Genomic DNA, 18,741 nt, shown 5'->3' with positions numbered 1-18,741 from the left:
TGGTTTGGGGGTTTTTTCTGCTAATTTTTAAGTGTCCAAGACTCTCATAAATAGCAAACATGTTCAGTTTTGCTGGAAGACAATGTATGGTCATCTATTGAAAGCTTTAACAATATATTAGCATTATGAATTGGTAAGTCAATTTCTAGGAGTTCATCCTAAACAAAAAATTAAACATGTAACCAAAGAATCAGCTATGAGGACACATGGCATAAGATTGTCCATAGAATAAAAAAGAGGATAAAAGGTATGTGCCTAATCATAAAGAATTGGTTCAGTGAAAAGTAAAACATGTATTCAACAGAATACAGTAGAAATATGTAAGTCATGCTGCAAAATTAATATTTAACACCATGAAGAGAGGCCCATTGTATATTATTGCAAAAACCAAGTTATGAAACAATATATACAGCATAATCCCATTTTGGGTATTGCCCAAAGAAGAATGATCATTCAGAAAGGGTATTTGATAAAATAATATACATTAATATGTTAACAGTAGATATTTTTAGCTGTAGATTTGATGTAACTATTTTCTTCTCTTGGCTAATTTCTGGTTTCTGGTTTGGGTTTGTTTGTATTTTTAATATAAAAGTTATCATTTTTATGTCATACTACCAATCTCCTTGACCTTACCTGCTAATGCAAGGGATGCATATTGACAGAAATACAACAAATTCTATTGTATCAGACTTAATTAGCAGAGATTCCAGTATTCTCTTGAGATTTCTCTCCTCAAGTTTTCCCTCTTCTTGTAAGAGGCTGGAGGTGGGGATTTTCAAATACGATCAGAACTTCTATTTGTGGCACCGTGTCTCTCCCTTTGCTCCACTGTCTACTTTTCTCACCATCCCTCAGCGCTTTTTCCCACTTTTGCTCTGAGGTGCATATGTTGCCACTCCAATCACTGATGACCTTCCCTTGAACACTAATCATTTGATAACTTTTTCCCTTTGGCTTTCTGTAATAAGCTCTTTCGTACATATTTCCTACTGTGTGTGTTTGTGGTTATGTATTTATGTGTCTGTGTTTGTGTGTTTATTTCACTAACCTCTCCTTTTCACAGAATAGACATTCCAGAAAGAAAAAATAGTTGGTGAGACTGCAGTTAGTTTGGGTGTCAGACACAACGTCACATTGTAACTCATGGATATTGAACAGTCAGAATCAGTCACTAATTTTTTCACACTAACTTAATTCGCTTACAATTTTCTTCAGGGGACCAAATTTTAACAATCAGGTCCCTTTGGTGTCTGAACATAATGGAACCCCAATTTGAGAACAAGTTATCATGCTTTCCCACAGATTTTTAGAGCCACAGAAAGTCAGAAGATGTGGTTGGGCACCAGTTTAGCTATCACATGTTCTGTGGCACTCTTGAAGCTGCTTGTCTGACAGCATGCAAAGGACTTCTGTGACAACCTAAAACCACGAGGCCACATGGACTTTACCTATGAACCAGGAAAATTACCTTTACTGAATAAGAAGAAAACAATTTAACTAAGTTGTATCAGTTGAAAATCTGTGTTAAGAAATATAAAATGCTGTAATAGAAACCACACTTAATTTAAAAGAAATTTAAAATGTGTATTTAAATCTGCCAAAGCGTAACCACTGGAAAGTCAATTTACACTTGTGATAGTTAATATCCACATCTGTTACATGAAGCATTCTTGTGGTTAGACTTTAAAGGGTCTTCTGTGTTGAAAGAAAATGGTTTTCCACAACCCAAATTAATTAAATGCATTCTACATAATTGCCAACTAAGTTTTTTGTTTGTCTTTTTGTTTGTTTTGTGAGACAGGGTCTCACTCTCTCACCCAGGCTGGAGGGTCATGGCAGAATCACAGCCCACTGCAGCCTCCATCTGCCAGGCTCAAGCAATCCTCCCGCCTCAGCCTCCAGCTAGTCTAAGCAACTAGAACTACAAGTACACACCACGGTGCCCAGCTAATTCGTGTATTTTTTGTAAAGATGGGGTCTTCCTGTGTTGCCCAGGTGGGTTTGGAACTCCTGGGCTCAAGGGATCTGCCTGCCTCTGCCTCCAAAAGGGCAGGAATTACAGACATGAGCCACCATACCCAGCCATTGCCAAATGAGTTTTGATTTGGGACTTTCACTTTTAAAGATCTATGTTTGAATGTATAAAATTATTTCAATTTGATATGTTTAATGTAGAAACTAAAATAAAAGTAGTATATACATTTCAAACGTCAAGAGTAAAATCATTTAAATGAAAAATAGGACCAATACAAAAAGTGGGGAGCACAATAAGACAGATGCAAAAATGTACGGAATTTTGACTGTAGTAATCAATCTGTCTTTTTACTTATCATATGTACTCCAAGTATCAATTGAGAATACAAACAGAAGCCAATTTATATAATTACTAGTTTATATAGTACTTTAAATAAAATAAAAATCTTTGTAACTCTGTAACTTTAAATAGTGGTTTTGTTTTAAATAAGAGATGTTTCATATGAAAGAAGAGGCGTTTCATATAAAGGCTTCTTCAAACGTTAGACTCACAGCTGACCGTAACTATGATTTAGCAGATGGTAATCCACACTTGAAAGACATACAAGAAAGAAAAGCTTCAATAAGGCATCAAATCTTGTGAAAGATAGTTTAGCATTTCCTAGCCAAAAGGTCAAGGTTTTTTTCAGATGGTGATTCACTCTTGATTCTGTGAAAAATGCGTTCAATAGAATAGCGATTTCCATTTCTGTCTAAATAGATGTCTATAGTGCATTACATTGGTCTTTTTCATCAGTTACACACACACACACACACACACACACACACACACACATTCTCTCTCTCTCTTCCCAAAATAAGTGGTCCAGCTAATTTTAGTGTTACGAAAAATGACTATTTTCCCAAATCAACTCAACCTCCATATTTTTTATAACTGCACTAGTTTTCTATTGCTGCATAACTAAAACAAGCTTAGTGCCATAAAAAAGAAAATAACACGCCCAATTATTACCCCTTGCTCTTCTCTTCCATGAATCTCTGGCTATTTATTTGCAGGTATGACAGACCAGCATAGTTAAACTTGGCCCACTGCTCAGGGGCTCACACTCATAGTGTGGGATGTCTGTCCTTACATCTGAGGCTCTGGGAAAGAATCTACTTCCCAACACATTCAGATTGTTGACAGAATTCAGTTCTCTGTAATTGTAGGAATGAAGTCCTCTTTTAATAGAGTTGGCTATTAATCAACTTTCAACTCCTAGAGGCTGCTGCAGTTTCCTGCCATGGGACTTCTAATGGGTCCTTTTACAATACTGCGACCAACAGCTAGTTTCCTCATGTAGAGTTGTTCTTCATACTTCAAATTCCCCTGCTTCTTCTTTTGCTATGAGTTGGAGAAACTGTCTGCTTTTAAAAAGCTCCTATAATTAAATTAGGTCCACTCTAATAATTTTTTTGTCTTAAGGCCAACTGATTAGTAACCTTAATTACATCTGTAAAATCATTTTATGCCATGTAATGTAAAAATAAAAATCATGCAATACAAGCAGAAGGCAGAGATCATATTCACAGCGTAGAATTAGGGTGAGAAACTTTGGGGGAATCATCTTAGAATTCTGCCTCCACAGTAATTACACAGTAAATTCAATTCTACCTAATAGAAAATCCTCAGAGTTTTACAAAATTCTATGACAAATTTTTTGAGTGATTGCTCAAAATGCTAGATTTAAGGAAAATGTTAGTTTCTAGGAGTACTGTCTGATAGATTTATTCAAGAATCAAAAAACAGTTTCTCCATTTCAAAAGGACTGTACAATTCAACAAATTCTATCTCTCAATACATCTGTAAATCTTCAACTTCCTTTGAGAATATTATAATAATAATAGCTAAGAGTTCTTAATGATTTATCTTGTGCCAGCCACTGTTTGCAGTGTTTTGTCTGATTTCACTCATGTCATCCCAATAACGAGATCAGGGTAGATATCACTATTATCAAAATTATCACCATTTTATACAAGAAAAACTGAGGCCTAGAGAATTTGTCCAAGATCATCTACTCAGTAACTGTGAATATCATCAGGATAACTAGCTATTCCCAGTTACTAGGTAGATGATATTGGACAAATTATAGCAAAGGAATAGACTGTGCTGTGTTCCCAAGCCCACATATCTAACCTTTATATTAAACTGTTTTGGTTTTGTTTTGTTTTTTGTATTGAATTTTACTCTCATCGCCCAGGCTGGAGTGCAATGGCACGATCTTGGCTCACTGCAACCTCCGCCTCCCGGGTTCAATTGATTCCTGCCTCAGCCTCCCGAGTAGCTGGGATTACAGGCAACCACCACCAGGCCGGGGTAATGTTTGTATTTTTAGTAGAGATGGGGTTTTGGCATGTTGGCCAGGCTGGTCTCAAACTCCTGACTTCAGGTGATCTGCCCACCCTGGCCTCCCAAAATGCTGGAATTACAGGCGTGAGCCACCGCATCTGCCCTTATGTTAAACTGTTTCTAAGAGACAAGATTATGTAGTATTTCCCTTCATTCCACTTCTGATGAAAAAGAAATTCAAGATGTCACAAGATACTCTATTGTGATTTTTGGCATGTGTAATTATTACAAAAATTATTTGCCCTCACTTTGAACTTATATTTGAATATTGCAAATTTGTACAGGTTTACCCTCTGTGAAATTATAATGCTCTATCTTTACTTTTTTTTTTCTCAACTCGGTTGTCCTTTAAGATTTAGGGGAGGGACAATGGGGGGTGGGGAGTTGCGGAGAGAGAGCATGGGGAGAGATGCCAGATGTAGGTGATGGGGAGGAAGGCAGCAAATCACCCTGCCACATGTGTACCTATGCAACAATCTTGCATGTTCTTCACATGTACCCCCAAATCTAAAATGCAATAAAATAAATAAATGGAAAAAATAATAAATAAATACAATAAAATAATTAAATATAGGAGCAAAAATAAAGCTTCGGTATATTTAAAAAAAAAAGATTTTAAATCACCTATTGACATTCTATTAAGCCTTTTATTTAGGCCAAATTTTCCTAGTTTCAATAGTTTCCCTGAGGAAAAAGCACCAAACTTTTAGTAATATAAATGCGGTACAGTTAATCCTGAAAATATAATACCTATGTGTCTTCAATTGTGTTTTGTTGTGTCCAATGCAACTGGAAATGATAATTCTTATAAAGATTATGAAGAACGTATGGGTGTCAATCATCATAGATCAGGTTATGCTGCAGTATAACTACCTTCTGCCTAATCTCCATCACTTAATACATTAAAGTGTATCTTTTTTGAGTTGCCTATTCAGTCTAAGTTGGAAGAGGGCTCTGATCATCATAGTTACTCAGAAGAGAAAAGGTTGAAGAGGCACCATCTGAACACTTGCTTCCAGAATTAATAGGACAGGTAGAAATAAGTGCAGCATAGATTTACATTGGTCATTCAAACCTCCTCCTTGGACATGACACATATATACACACATGCACAAACACACGTTATTTATTCAAATGCATTAACCAAAGAATATTGCGTGTTCTTGGCTAACTACAAAAAGGGTCTGAGAAACACAGTCTTTTCATAATAACTGAAAGGAAGAAGAAAAATAGAATAACAATTATAAAAAAAAAAAACATGTATCACCACAATATGTCAGATAATATTGCAACACAAATACCTCTTTAATGATTTCCAAAGTGTGGAAAGTGTTCTGTTTAAAAACATGTACATCATATCATTGAATTTCTTTTAATCTACTGTCCCCAGTGATCTGAACACCCTCCTCTGTTTATGCCGCTGAATGTTACATCAGTACTGATGACAGCCATAACACTGTATTCCTTAGTCACCCACCTGAGAAATCTACAAACTCAGGTGCCTTTTAGACTGCTATTCTCCAATCTTCTCCAAGAGAAATGATGAGAGATAGTTGAAGTCAAGATAAAATAAATCTATATCAGTCTTCTGATTTAAAGAATATGCGAAAGTTACGGGAAAAAAGGAAATGAGACTAGGAATTATCACATACTGCCATACCACATATGCCATATTACATTGTGATCAACACTAAGTGAAGAGAAAAGCAAACTTTTTCCGGGAATGACAGTTCCTTTCTTCCAAATCTGAAATATATTACAAAACCCACTTACAGGAAAACGAATTTGCTGAATGTTACTCAGCCATTCCCTATGCAGTCTGTCACCAGTATACCTAACTAAAATCACAAGGAATCAATGAGCTTTCCATATCATACTGCTCACACTGGCAGGACAGAAGCCCGTCTTACACCTGGGAGAACTACTGTGACTAGAACTCCGTGTATGACTCAAAAGAAAGATTTAAAAAGAAGTCTGGCTCTCAGATTAAGGAATAGATATATAAATTTGGGAGATGGGTTTCTTTCTTCAAGGCAAATTTTAAAGCAAGTATTCTATTTTTTAAATTATATTTTACGTAAGGGGACCATTTCATTTTAATTAAATCTCGGAACCAGTCACAAGGTAAAAAGCAAATAAAATACAGATTTCATTTTGATATTAAAAGTACTTAAGAGAGATTTTGAACACTATTTTTACATTTTTAACACCGTTAAAATAGTGTTTTTTAAACTGTGATCTGTGGACCACCTTTACCAGAACTGCCTGGAGACTTTGTTTAATGTACATATTTTAAAGCCTCACCTTCAAATTATAGCATCCCTAGGAAAGATGTCTTCATGCTAAGGTTAAAAATACTATTTTAAGAGGAAGAGGAGTTGAAACTATAGTAAAACAACTTTTAGAGACATAGGCATCATAGGGATAATAATATTTAGGGAATTTTTGTAAGGTTTGAATGACATACTGTCTGTAAAGCACTTACAACTGCACCACACAAACTCAATAAATGTTAGGGCCTTCTAAACTGTTCTCCGGACGATAAGGACTGGTGTTCCATTGCAAGACCCAAAGTTGTCATAAAGCCTAATGTTATGGGATGAGCAGACACAGAGAGCAGATATTTCATCAATGTTGTCAGGGATATGGTGGAAATAAAAATGAAGTTTGAAGAATTCATTCAGAAGGAAATAAGCTCTTTATGCCTATCAATGTACCTTTGCTTGATTCTTCCCTGTATCTGATTGTGCATTTCTTTTCTTGGAATGGATTTAGTAATATTTAGAGATTTTATACGTGTATCATGAATTTATAATAGAGTCTTGTTTCTCAATTAAAAAGCACATGCATCATGTATAGTTTGAAAAAACATTTCTGTAGCTTAGATGGAATTTTGTTACTGGTGATGTCTTAAGTTCATGTTGAGTGAAAACCCTAACACAGTATGTTATATAACTGAAGCAAGGATTATTTTATGCCTGGTTATAAGATTTGAACAAAACATAATGTAGAGTAGGTGCTAAAATTCCTCAAAAGAAATCACTTTTTCCTAAGAAGAGTGTTTTTCTTTCTCTTTAAAAAAATGGGTAAAAGTGAGGAAAAATGGAGGAAGGCAAAAACATCACCGTTCATGCAAAATATATCTTAAATTTGTGAATTGATTCTCTACAAAAGAAATATATTATCCCACTTTTAAACACTTTTGAAGTAAATTATTGAAAACTCACTTTTATTAGAAGCCAGTCTGTGCCATGGCTATACCTAGCTTTACTGGCAGTTGCTAAAGCATTCTAATTTCTATGCCTAAAATAAACATGTTTGGTATTTCACTTTATTTGCAGTATTTATTGAAATACTTTATGTCTTAGGCATTGTCTTATTCTTAATTTAGTCTCCTATACAATAGGAGTAATAGCAATTTTCTCCCAAATCTATGTTGTACTTATGAGGAAAAACTGTTGTCCTTATAGTTTGTGTGTGTTTGTTAAAGACATATTCTATTACCTCCCCTACCCTTTCATGCATTTTTAGATCTTCATTGCAACAATGACAACAAAAGACTCTGGGTTAGGAACGTTTAGACAGGGCTTCAGATACAAAATGCAACTGTATGCACAATTGTGAGTATATGCATTTTTCTCAGAAGAAGTTCATGGTTCTACTCAAATTTTTATAATCCTAGACACTGGGGGGAATAGCAGGCAGGATGGGAGGAGGAAGAGGAGCAGAAAAGACAACTATGAGGTTCTGGGCTTAATATATGGGTGATGAAATAATAGGTACAACAACCCTGGTGACGTGTTTACTGATGTAACAAACTGTGATGGTTAATATTGAGTGTCAAATTGATCGGATTGAAGGATGCAAAGCATTGTTCCTGGGTGTGTCTGTAAGGGTGTTGCCAGAGGAGATTAACATTTAATTCAGTGCACTGGGAGAGACAGACTCACCCTCAATCTGGGTGGGTACCATCTAATCAGCTGCCAGCACAGCAAGAATAAGGCAGACAGAAGAAGATGAAAAACACAGACTTGATTTTCTTCCGGAAAGCCATCTTTCTCCAGTGCTGGATGCTTCCTGCTCTCAGACACTGGACTCCAAGTTCTTCAGCTTTTGGACTCTTGGACTTACACCAGTGGTTTGCCAGGGGCTCTCAGGCCTCTGGCCACAGACAGAAGGCTGCATTGTCAGCATCCCTAATTTTGAGGTTTTGGGACTCTAACTGGCTTCCTTGCTCCTCAACTTGCAGATAGCCTATTGTGGGACTTTCTTCTGATCATGTGAGTCAATACTCCTAATTAACCCCCTTCATATATACATCTATCCTATTAGTCCTGTCCCTCTAGGGGATCCTGACTAATACACAAACCTTCACGTGTGCCCCTAAAATGAAAATAAAACTTAAAAAATATTTTCTAAAATAAACATGCTTTGCGATTCATAAAAGTTAAGAATGAGTGATGCAGATCTGATATAGAAGTGTTTTTCCAAACAAAACTGGTTTTCCGCCATGATACACAGTAAGATACAGATTTTACACTGTGATCCACTATGTGATTGGGCGCGCGCGCACACACACACACACACACACACACACGAAGCAGAAGTTTCACAAAACACACAAAACAATCCTAACACATTTCAGTGCACGCTGATAAATTTCTATTGTAAATGTTAAGAAAAAGAGCTAAATCCATCCTGCACAGTTTTGCACCTCAATATCTATAACTCCCAATACTTTATCACAATTAGGAGAAGCCTGGTCGGCAATATAGAAATCTCATATATATCATGGCATTCCTGACACCAACACATTCTTTTAGATTACAATGTCAATCACAATATGCATCTAGGGCAAGAAACCTATTGCTTACGGTGGCTTTGTTGATGAGCTGAGTCCAGTAACTATTTATGAGCCTCAGAGGCCGAGTGGAGACTGAGATACAGGAGACTAAAATAGGCATGAGGATTTAATTGGGTCAAATGCAGTATACCTCATTAAATCCCATTCTCTCTCTTTATATTTTAACATATTCTAGGGAGAAGGCGGCCTATCTTCTTCATGGTCTGGGTATCATAATTATTATTTTTAATTAAGAAAAGTTAAGGCTAATCTCCCTTGAGTTTCCAATTACAATGTAGTTGGTGTTTTGCCTTCTGTCAGAGTGCAGCATGAGCCTTGGAGGAGCTGCCAGCAGCTTCCTGGTGGGACTGCTGCAGCCCTGAGAACAAAGGCTGAAAACACGACTTTCTACCTTTCTTTGATATGTTAGTGTCCCAATATGTGATTTCCTTTTGTTTTGTCCCTTACAATTTGTTATTCTTTTTATCAATGAATTCAATTTGGCAGAAATCCAAATGTACAAATAAACCTTCCCAATGTAAGAAATGTATATATTAAATATTAAATCTACCTCTACTACACTATATTATTTACTATTCCTCAGGGCCTGAGCTAAGTGCTTTACACCATCAGGAGGAATATTAGTGATATGGTTTGGCTGTATCCCACCCAAATCTCACCTTAAATTGGAGCTCCCATGATGTCCATGTGTCCTGGGAGAGACTCTGTGGGAGGTAATTGAATCACAGGGGCAGGTGTATCTCATGCAGTTCTCATGAAAGTGAATAGTGGAAGAGATCGAGACCATCCTGGTCAACATGGTGAAACCCCGTCTCTACTAAAAATACAAAAAATTAGCTGGGCATGGTTGCGCGTGCCTGTAATCCCAGCGACTCAGGAGGCTGAGGCAGGAGAATTGCCTGAACCTGGGAGGCGGAGGTTGCTTTGAGCCGAGATCGTGCCATTGCACTCCAGCCTGGGTAACAAGAGCGAAACTCTGTCTCAAAAAAAAAAAAAAAAAAAAATTCAGAAAGTGAGTAGTCGCATGAGATCTAATGGTTTTAAAAAGGGCAGTTCCCCTGCACAGGCTCTCTTGCCTGCTGCCATATAAGACGTGCCTTTTTCCTCCTTTTCACCTTCCACCATATTGTGAGGCCTCCCTAGGCATTCTGAACTGTGAGTCCATTCAACCTCTTTTTCTTTATAAATTACCCAGTCTCAGGTATTTCTTCATAGCAGTATGAAAAAGGGCTAATACAATCAGTATTCATTAGGTCTTAGTTTTCACATTTCACCCCTTGTTTGTACCAAGTCCTGGCTTCTCACAGGACTTGAGAATGTCTCTGGAAGGCCCTAGGGAATGTCTCCTGTGTGCACAGAAGCAAATAAATTGCTGCCGGTACCACCACTGCTCTGCACAGTGATATTACCTTTCCCATGGGCTAACTTCCCCTTTTCTTGCTGTCTCTCCAAGTATTACAATCTCTACAGGCAGGTGTGGGAGAAGCCAGTGCAAAGGCAGCAGAATCACTTCAGTCCCTGCTGGAGGAGTGTTCCCCTTCCCATTACTTTCATTGAGGTGTGTCCAAAAGGAGTGTTCTTTGTGCCTCACTGTCTAAAAAACCTAGCAGAATAATTGTTTTGAGTTTTATTTAGAATCCTGTCTCCCCTAGGTCCTGGGCAAGCATGTGTGTTTGTGTGTGTGCATGTGCCTAGAGTGGGTTTAGGGCATACTCTAGACAAAGCCACCACACTCCACCCAGACCAACACCACTCTGCCAACAGGCACCTTACTGAGTTGCTCACCTTTCTCTTCCCTTTTCTTAGGTAGCTTGAGTTAGTTCTCGTCTTAGGCATGACCCACTGACTATCGAACATAGCCATCTGGAGAACTCCCAACACTCTTTCAGATTATAGGGTGTTTTCTACCCACCAGCAAGCCTCCTCCTATTTGAAGTTTTTCACAAGGGACTCTTCAGTCTTGGCATAAAGGACATATCTCTTGGATCTGTCTTCTTCTCCAGCTTGTCAAATGTTTCTGAGTACCTCTCATACTCAAGCCAGGCTCTCATTTCACGGATATTTTCTCAAGTAATCTTCTGAATCATCTTGTGATTTGGACATTTTATCCTCATTTTAAGGCTGGGAAAACTGAGTCCCATAAGTTTTAAGTGATTTATCTAAGGAAAATTCATACGTGTTAAGATGTGAATTGAGGTTTGCCTCAAATGTGCTTTAAATATAATGCCCCAATTTAAAAAGACTAAAAAATAGTATGCATTTCTGGCATAATATAAGCAAACAAGCACTATATTCTTTATTTCTTAAATGTCATTGGCCTATTTAACTTCTGGGTGCTTAGGGGAATATTTTCTTCCAGACTCATTGGTAACTCATGATAGAAAAGAATATGCTAACTTTCTAAATTATATTTGCTGTTTTCCCTAACTGGCTCTGTGTCTCTGCCCCTTCCCTTAACAGCTGTACTTCTTGGCATTCTATTCACACTCCGAAGAATCTCAAATCTATATCCTCTGCTAAACTCTCCCTCCTGAGCTCAAGACCAAAATTTCTAGCTACCTAATAGGCATATCCATGTGGAGCCACAGATGTACATCAAATTTAATATGTTGAGGACTGCGCTTCCTATCTCTTCTTTTTGCAATATGTCGCCTCCCATAGTACCAGTTTTGATTAATGTCACCAGTCACTGAACTGCAAAATGTAACCATGATCCAAACATCCCTGATCCTTCCTTTCCCTCAGCTTTCACTTCCAATCAGTCTCCACATTGCGGTGTTTGTCAAATATGTCTCCTTTCCTTTCTATTCACAATTACTGCCCTAGTTTCAGTCTCTAATTCCTTACTCCTTGCAATTTCCTTTCCAAATTGGCATTTATAATTTGGCGAATCTAGTTACGCCCCTTCTCTCCTTATGTCCACTTAACGTTCTCAGAGGGTACAATCCTACCCATTAATGTGAGTCTTGCTAATGTGGAGTTTTTTGTTGTTGTTGTTGTCATAGTGATGGGAGACTTTACTCACATTTAATGGGCAGGGCTGATAGAAGTTGTACAGTGCATGTACTGTCCCATGCGAGGAGGAATTATGCCAGTGCTGCAGGACTCTAGAAAACCCCGCTGAACACGGAGTAGGTAAAAAGCAGGCATGTCATTATCTAACTAAACCTGCATTCTATTTGACATGAAAACATCAAATTGCACCCTGTACCTGAATTTTTTAGAAAGGTTAGTACCTGAGAGAAACAGAGAAAATCAAACTCTGTTGGTTTGGAAACTGACCAAGAAGAGTTCACCATTTAGGTAAATTGTATCCATACAATCTTGCAGGCAGTACTGATGGAATCATAAATGCAACACACCCGTATCAGTATGCATTTGCAACTGTTACATTCATGAGTCTGGGTAGAGGGAAGAGCTTCTTAGTATTTAATTCCTCATTGTAACTGTGTGGGAGGGTTTGTATATTGAAATACATATCTTTTTTGTTATTGCCATCCTCATTTGTTTTCTAATTACTGTTGGGAACACTATTTTGTTTGTTTTAATTATCTGTGTTGATAGATTATATTATCAATGAGTCTAAACTCAAAACATTAAGGAAAGTGTTAAAACTTTTCTTTAACTGAATTCGTTGAGTGGCTAGGGTTGAAAACTGTTTACCCAATGTTGAATCTAGTGTATCAAGGCATTGGAGGCCATCAACATGTGGTCCTTAGTTACCTCCTTCACCCATTCAGGTTCTGTATGAACACCCTGAGTTCCTGCTCACAAAAGAATTTTTTTTTCTTTTTCTTTTGAGACAGGGTCTCCCAGTCTGTCACCCAGACTGAAGTGTAGTGGTGCAGTCTTGCTCACTGCAGCCTGGACCACCTGGGCTCAAGCCATCCTTCCACCTCAGCCTTCTGAGTAGCTGGGACTATAGGCACACTCCATCATGCCTGAATGTTTTGTGTGTTTTTTGGAGAGACAGGGGTTTCACCTCATTGTCCAGGTTGTTCTGGAACTCCTGGGCTCTAGTGATCCATCCAAGGCCTCCAGAAGTGCTGGGATTACAGGCATAAGCCACTGCACTGAACCCAGATACAGATTTTCATTCAGCCTGTTCTCTTTATCTGGAATAGCATTCCTGTTTTATATATATATAAAACAGCACATATGTATATACACATAGAGAGAGAGTTATATGTAAACAGTATTAAAAGTATATATTACTAAAAGTAATATATCTAATATGTTAAATAAATATATATTTAATATAACATATTTAAGAATTTAATACATGATTAAAAGTATATATACCCTTAATAAGTTTTTAACATATACATACTTTTAGTAAGATATAAGTATATATACATACTTTTAATAAGATTTTAAGTACATGTATATACTTTTAAAACAATTATTAAGTATATATACACTTTTAATAAGATTTTAGTATATATACATACTTTTAATAAGTATGCATTATACATAAGTAGTAATATACATAATTTAATAAGAGCTTTAATAATATAAGCATATATATACACTCTATTAATAAGATTGGGCAATATAAATATATATATATATATATATATATATTTATATATCTGAGTCTTATATGTCTTACATGCTTACGATTCTCTTTGGCCTATGGCTCCATCTGGTATTTAGCTGTTCAACATTCATTTTTCTTCCTAATGACAGCATGATTCGTCCTTGAATAAAACCTGCTGGGATTGTAGTAGGGAGCCTTGTACTTCCCTACCTGAATATTCAGAGGATCAAACATAGGTCTACTGAAAACCACTATCTCGAAGTCCTGAACTGAAGAAAAAATAAACACAAATCCAAAAATAATTACAGTTCATGCAATTCTCCCTCAGGCTCTGAACGAAATATATTTATTATGAGATTCTTCCTTCCTAGTCCTTCAGCATTGTCTTGGTTTTTACTCATTTTGGCTCATTCTTCAACTTTCTGCTGGTTCTATGAGCACTCATATCCTTCCTAAAGTTTTATTTCATTGGTATCTACTCAGAAGTTATTGATTAATGAAGACACACTTGGCATCTGCCACTGACAAAGACACACAACCAATACGTGCAGATTTAATAGTTTTTAATGAATGTGTGAAAGGATGAATGGAAAATCAGTCCAAGTATTATTCTCTTAAATGTGAGTATCCTGAAGCTCACCGAGATTAAAAAACTTGCCTCTTTGATTCACTCACTTTGTCCCTGGCACAGTTAGACAACTTGCTATTTCTTAATACTCCAATTTTATATCCAACTCAAGGCACTTGCTTCAGGTGTTTCTCTGCCTGAGAATCTTTTCACTTGGATTTTCTCATACTTTTATTCACTTCCAGGGCTACAACATCCCGTTGTGGGGTTTGGGCACGGCAGGAAGACACTTGACAATTAAGTCAAATGCAGGATGAAAGGCAGCCCAGATGCTGGTCACTGACAACTGTATCCAGGGCAGGTCTACAGCACAAAAAGGAAGGGACATCTTCACTAACAGTTCAATGTACCACATGTGCTGATGGAACTATTAACTTTTGTTAGTTATCTCAAAATACTTCCAAAGAGAGACCTTGCCCAGCAGCCACTCTACCTAAAATTGCCTGCAATCCCATGATAACCCCTTATTTTTGTTATTTTCAAAGTACATATTACTTCTTAACCTTATACGTATTTGTTTGTTGTTTACTATGTAAAACGTACAATCCATGCAATCAGAGACCTTCTCTATCTTGTTCACTGCCATAACCCCAGGACTTACAACAGTACCTTTCACAGAGTTGAAGCTTAATAAATATTTATTGAATTGAACGAATCATGTGGAATGAGGCATTTAGGATTAGAACTCAAGTTACTAAATAGCCAGTTTGCCTTTTTAAGTTTAAATAATCATTTCAGCAGTAATTAACAAACATACACAATTGTATAATAACTACAAACTAGAGTTCACTGTATAAGTATAATAAATTTAAATAATATAATATTTTAGGGTTCTTTTTTTAAATGACCTTCTTAATAAATGCCCAGTTACCACCAAAAGCAATGCAAAAAAATCTGCAGTATGCAAGGTTTCCTAATAAAGCTCTGGGTAAGCATGCCTTTGATTCTCTAATTCTCTGAAGTTGTATATCAGGGAACCAAACCAACATATTGTGCTAGAAAGGAAACTCCTAAGAGCTTCAGTGCTCGATACAGTTTGGGATGCTCAGACTACAATACATGGAATTCTTTCCTTGCTTATGATATATTCCAACATAAAAAATACATAGAGACTGTAGTCTATTCATAATTATATTTTATAAATGTTTAATCTCATGAAGATGTTTTATCCCACTTTTTTCCTTTTTTTTTTTTTTTTTTTTTTTTGTTTTAGAGTTTTTTTTTTTTTTGATAGAGTCTTACTCTGTCACCAGGCTGGACTATAATGGCACAATTTGAGCTCACTGCAACCTCCACCTCCCAGGTTCAAATGATTCTCCTGCCTCAGCCTCCCGAGTAGCTGGGACTACAGGTGACCACCACTAAACCCAGCTAATTTTGGGTTTTTAGTAGAGATGGCGTTTCACTATGTTGGTCAGGATGATCTCAATCCCTTCACCTTGTGATTCACCCACCTGGCCTCCCGAAGTGCTGGGATTACAGGAGTAAGTCATCACACCTGGCATCCCCCCGCTTTTCAACAATGGTACCTTACACTTTTGCCAATTTTTCTAATGTCTGGTTTGCACTTTGGTTCAGGATTCTGTCAGCAACTTGGAGTTTGCCCCATTTTTGCATCTTTAGCAATTAACCTTTACCTATTTTGGCAATTAGGAAATTTTGATTTTTCTAGTATATAGGGCATAGCACAAGAATAAAAATTCCATCTCTGCTCAAAGTAGTTACTCAAAATAAGTTTATCCTATGAGTCCAAGTCTTGGGCTGAAACTATCTTTGAAATCAACAAAGCAACAGCCTCTCTTGTAAAATTTTCTAAATTCAAGAGAAAAAAAGACAAAATTATGTTCGTTTAAAAAAAAAATGAGGATGTCTTATGGTTTTGAAGGGGAAATATTTGAAAGAAGAAAACTATGATTAAGAATTACAAATTAGGATATTTTATACAGAAAAAGGCCAAGCTAAGCCAATGAGAATGTTTCTTTCTATGAAAAAAAAATATTTTCTCCAAATGCTTTGTAATTGAAGAATCAAGGCATAATGTCTATTACTTCTTAATGCATCAGTCAAAATAAATTTCAGAGTAGAACACTTAGCCAAGAGGTCTTGGTCATTTTATCCCTTTATCATACTGCACACTTAGTTTTACATTATTTTTTTCTAGGATAAACTAGAGTATCAGTGATATCATTAAAAGATCAATAATAACGCTTTAAAAATACCATGGACAGTTAGCTTTACATATTTGCATATTTTAAGAATTATTGGTCAAATAAATTTCATTTGGCTCAAGTTTCAAAACCAGACATTTATTTATATAATTTGTGCAGGGATATGTGACCAGAAATAATAGGCATTCAAACTAAAATTCAAGAGTACGAAATTATTCAAAAGATCTCCCCCTTCTTTAAATATCTATGTACTTGCTGACTGTTCTTTACAGCTTTACCTTGTCTATTAGTGGGACTAAAGCAGGTGAGCTAAAAGGCCTGTTATTCAGTGATATTTTTGCAGATGAATTAATGCTACTTTTCCCAGCATGGTAAAATGTGGCTATTTTACACGCTGTATTTTGCAGCTGAAAAATTTGTTTTTACACATCAACATTCATCTGCCTTTCTTTGGTTGGTATCATGTTGTTGGTTGCAAATGCTAATTAGAAATGTTGGTCTTATGTGTCAATCCATAACAATAACCAAGCAGAAAAACATTTCTTTAAGAAGTTCACTATTATTATTTCAGCTTTCCCATGATCCCCATTTCTGTATTTCAATTATAATTATCTCAGAGCGTTGTCTTCTAGAAAATTTCACATCTGGCTGTTTCTCCAAATCTAATAAAATGTTACTCCCTCCAGCTTATTTTGCCAATCATGAGGTGTAAAGACACAGAGTCTAGAGATGCAGTTAGAAGGTTATCATAACAGGTGTGGAATAGGAACTAGGAAGAAGCATCTAGGAAACAAGCACTTCTCCAAACTCTAAGTACTTGTTTTGCTCATTTCATAGCATAGCATACATAAAACTGTGTTACAACTCTTGCAGTTGGCTGGTTTTGCAGAGGGTTTTGTACCTCTGGGAACTCCTTAGGCCAAGAAGATTTGCTAACACCTTTTCGGAAACCAGCAGGCTTTATCTGTGTTTTCTATTCCAGTTAATGTTTTCTTTCTTTCCCACACTTGCTTCAGGTTTAAAACTTCAGCTATTTTAGGTATTTCCTTCTCCTTTACTCCCTATTTTGAAATGCTTGGCAAATCCTTTAAAATTGATGACTAACTGATTAAGTACCTGATTTCCTAGCACCTGGCAGGTGTTAGATGTCTGGTACTTATTGAAAGCAATTATAACGCTAAGATTTTCCTTCTTTAAGAAGCCAGGCACGGTGGCTCATGCTTGTCACTCAGGCACTTTGAGAGGCTGAGGTCAGGGATCACTTGGGTCCAGAAATTTGAAACCACCCGGGTAAAAAAGCGAGACACTCTCTCTGAAAAAAATTAAAATAAACAAACAAACAAACAAACAAACAATAACCGGGTATGGTGGCACATGCCTGTAGTCTCAGGTACTCAGGAGACTGAGGTGGCCAGGTTGCTTGAGCCCAGGAGTTTGAGGCTGCAGTGAGCTACGCACTCATTCCACTGTACTACAGCCTGGGTAACAGAGAAAGATCATGTTTCCAAGAAATGAAAAACACACACACACACACACACACACACACACACGCGCGCGCGCGCGCGCACACACACACACACACACACACACACACACAGTTTCTTTCCTGTCATAGGATCTGGCTCAGTGACTCCCCACTCAAATCCAAATCTTTCAGTTCAATTCTCAGGCCATCGGTTTTCAGTCTGGCCCCAATCTAGTCTATCTTCAATACTATACTCTACCACCCAGTAACACCTCCAAAGACCTGAAGTCCAGTTACACCAATCTATTCAAAATCTTCAAATGCAGCCACACCACGTGAGTAACTCTGTTTATTTCTGCCCCATCACTTATTGATAATTGATTCCAAAAACATTTATTAGAACCTAGTACATATTAAACATGGTGCTCGGCATGTGAGGATAAGTCAGACATGGTCTCTGTCCTCACAAATTCCATTTCATTGGTAAAAGCAGACCAGTAAATTAAAAATCCCAGAGTAGTAAAAGTGTGGAGGATATATGAGTAGAGTTTAAGAGAAAGAAATCCAACCTTCATTCTTTTCTACCAAAATGTTACCCACCTTTCAAGTCTGGATTGAAAGCTTATGACTCCATGAAACTAAGATGTCAGAAATACTACCTGTCCATCTTTATTCTCTAATTACCAAGCTTTAATTTTTTTTATAACATT

The 18,741-nt window shown here is 36.9% G+C and overlaps 1 long non-coding RNA gene across 1 annotated transcript in view; it reads right to left on the bottom strand.

The window, feature by feature from the left end:
• LOC116554331 overlaps window positions 1-18,741 on the bottom strand; it is an 806,553-nt gene that overhangs the window by 662,959 nt on the left and 124,853 nt on the right. The window lies entirely within an intron of this gene.

This window comes from Sapajus apella, unplaced genomic scaffold (genome assembly GCF_009761245.1).
Source record: "Sapajus apella isolate SASKATOON/1434 unplaced genomic scaffold, GSC_monkey_1.0 scaffold14, whole genome shotgun sequence".
Taxonomy (NCBI): Eukaryota; Metazoa; Chordata; class Mammalia; order Primates; family Cebidae; genus Sapajus; species Sapajus apella.
This window is presented reverse-complemented; position numbering and strand designations above follow the sequence as displayed.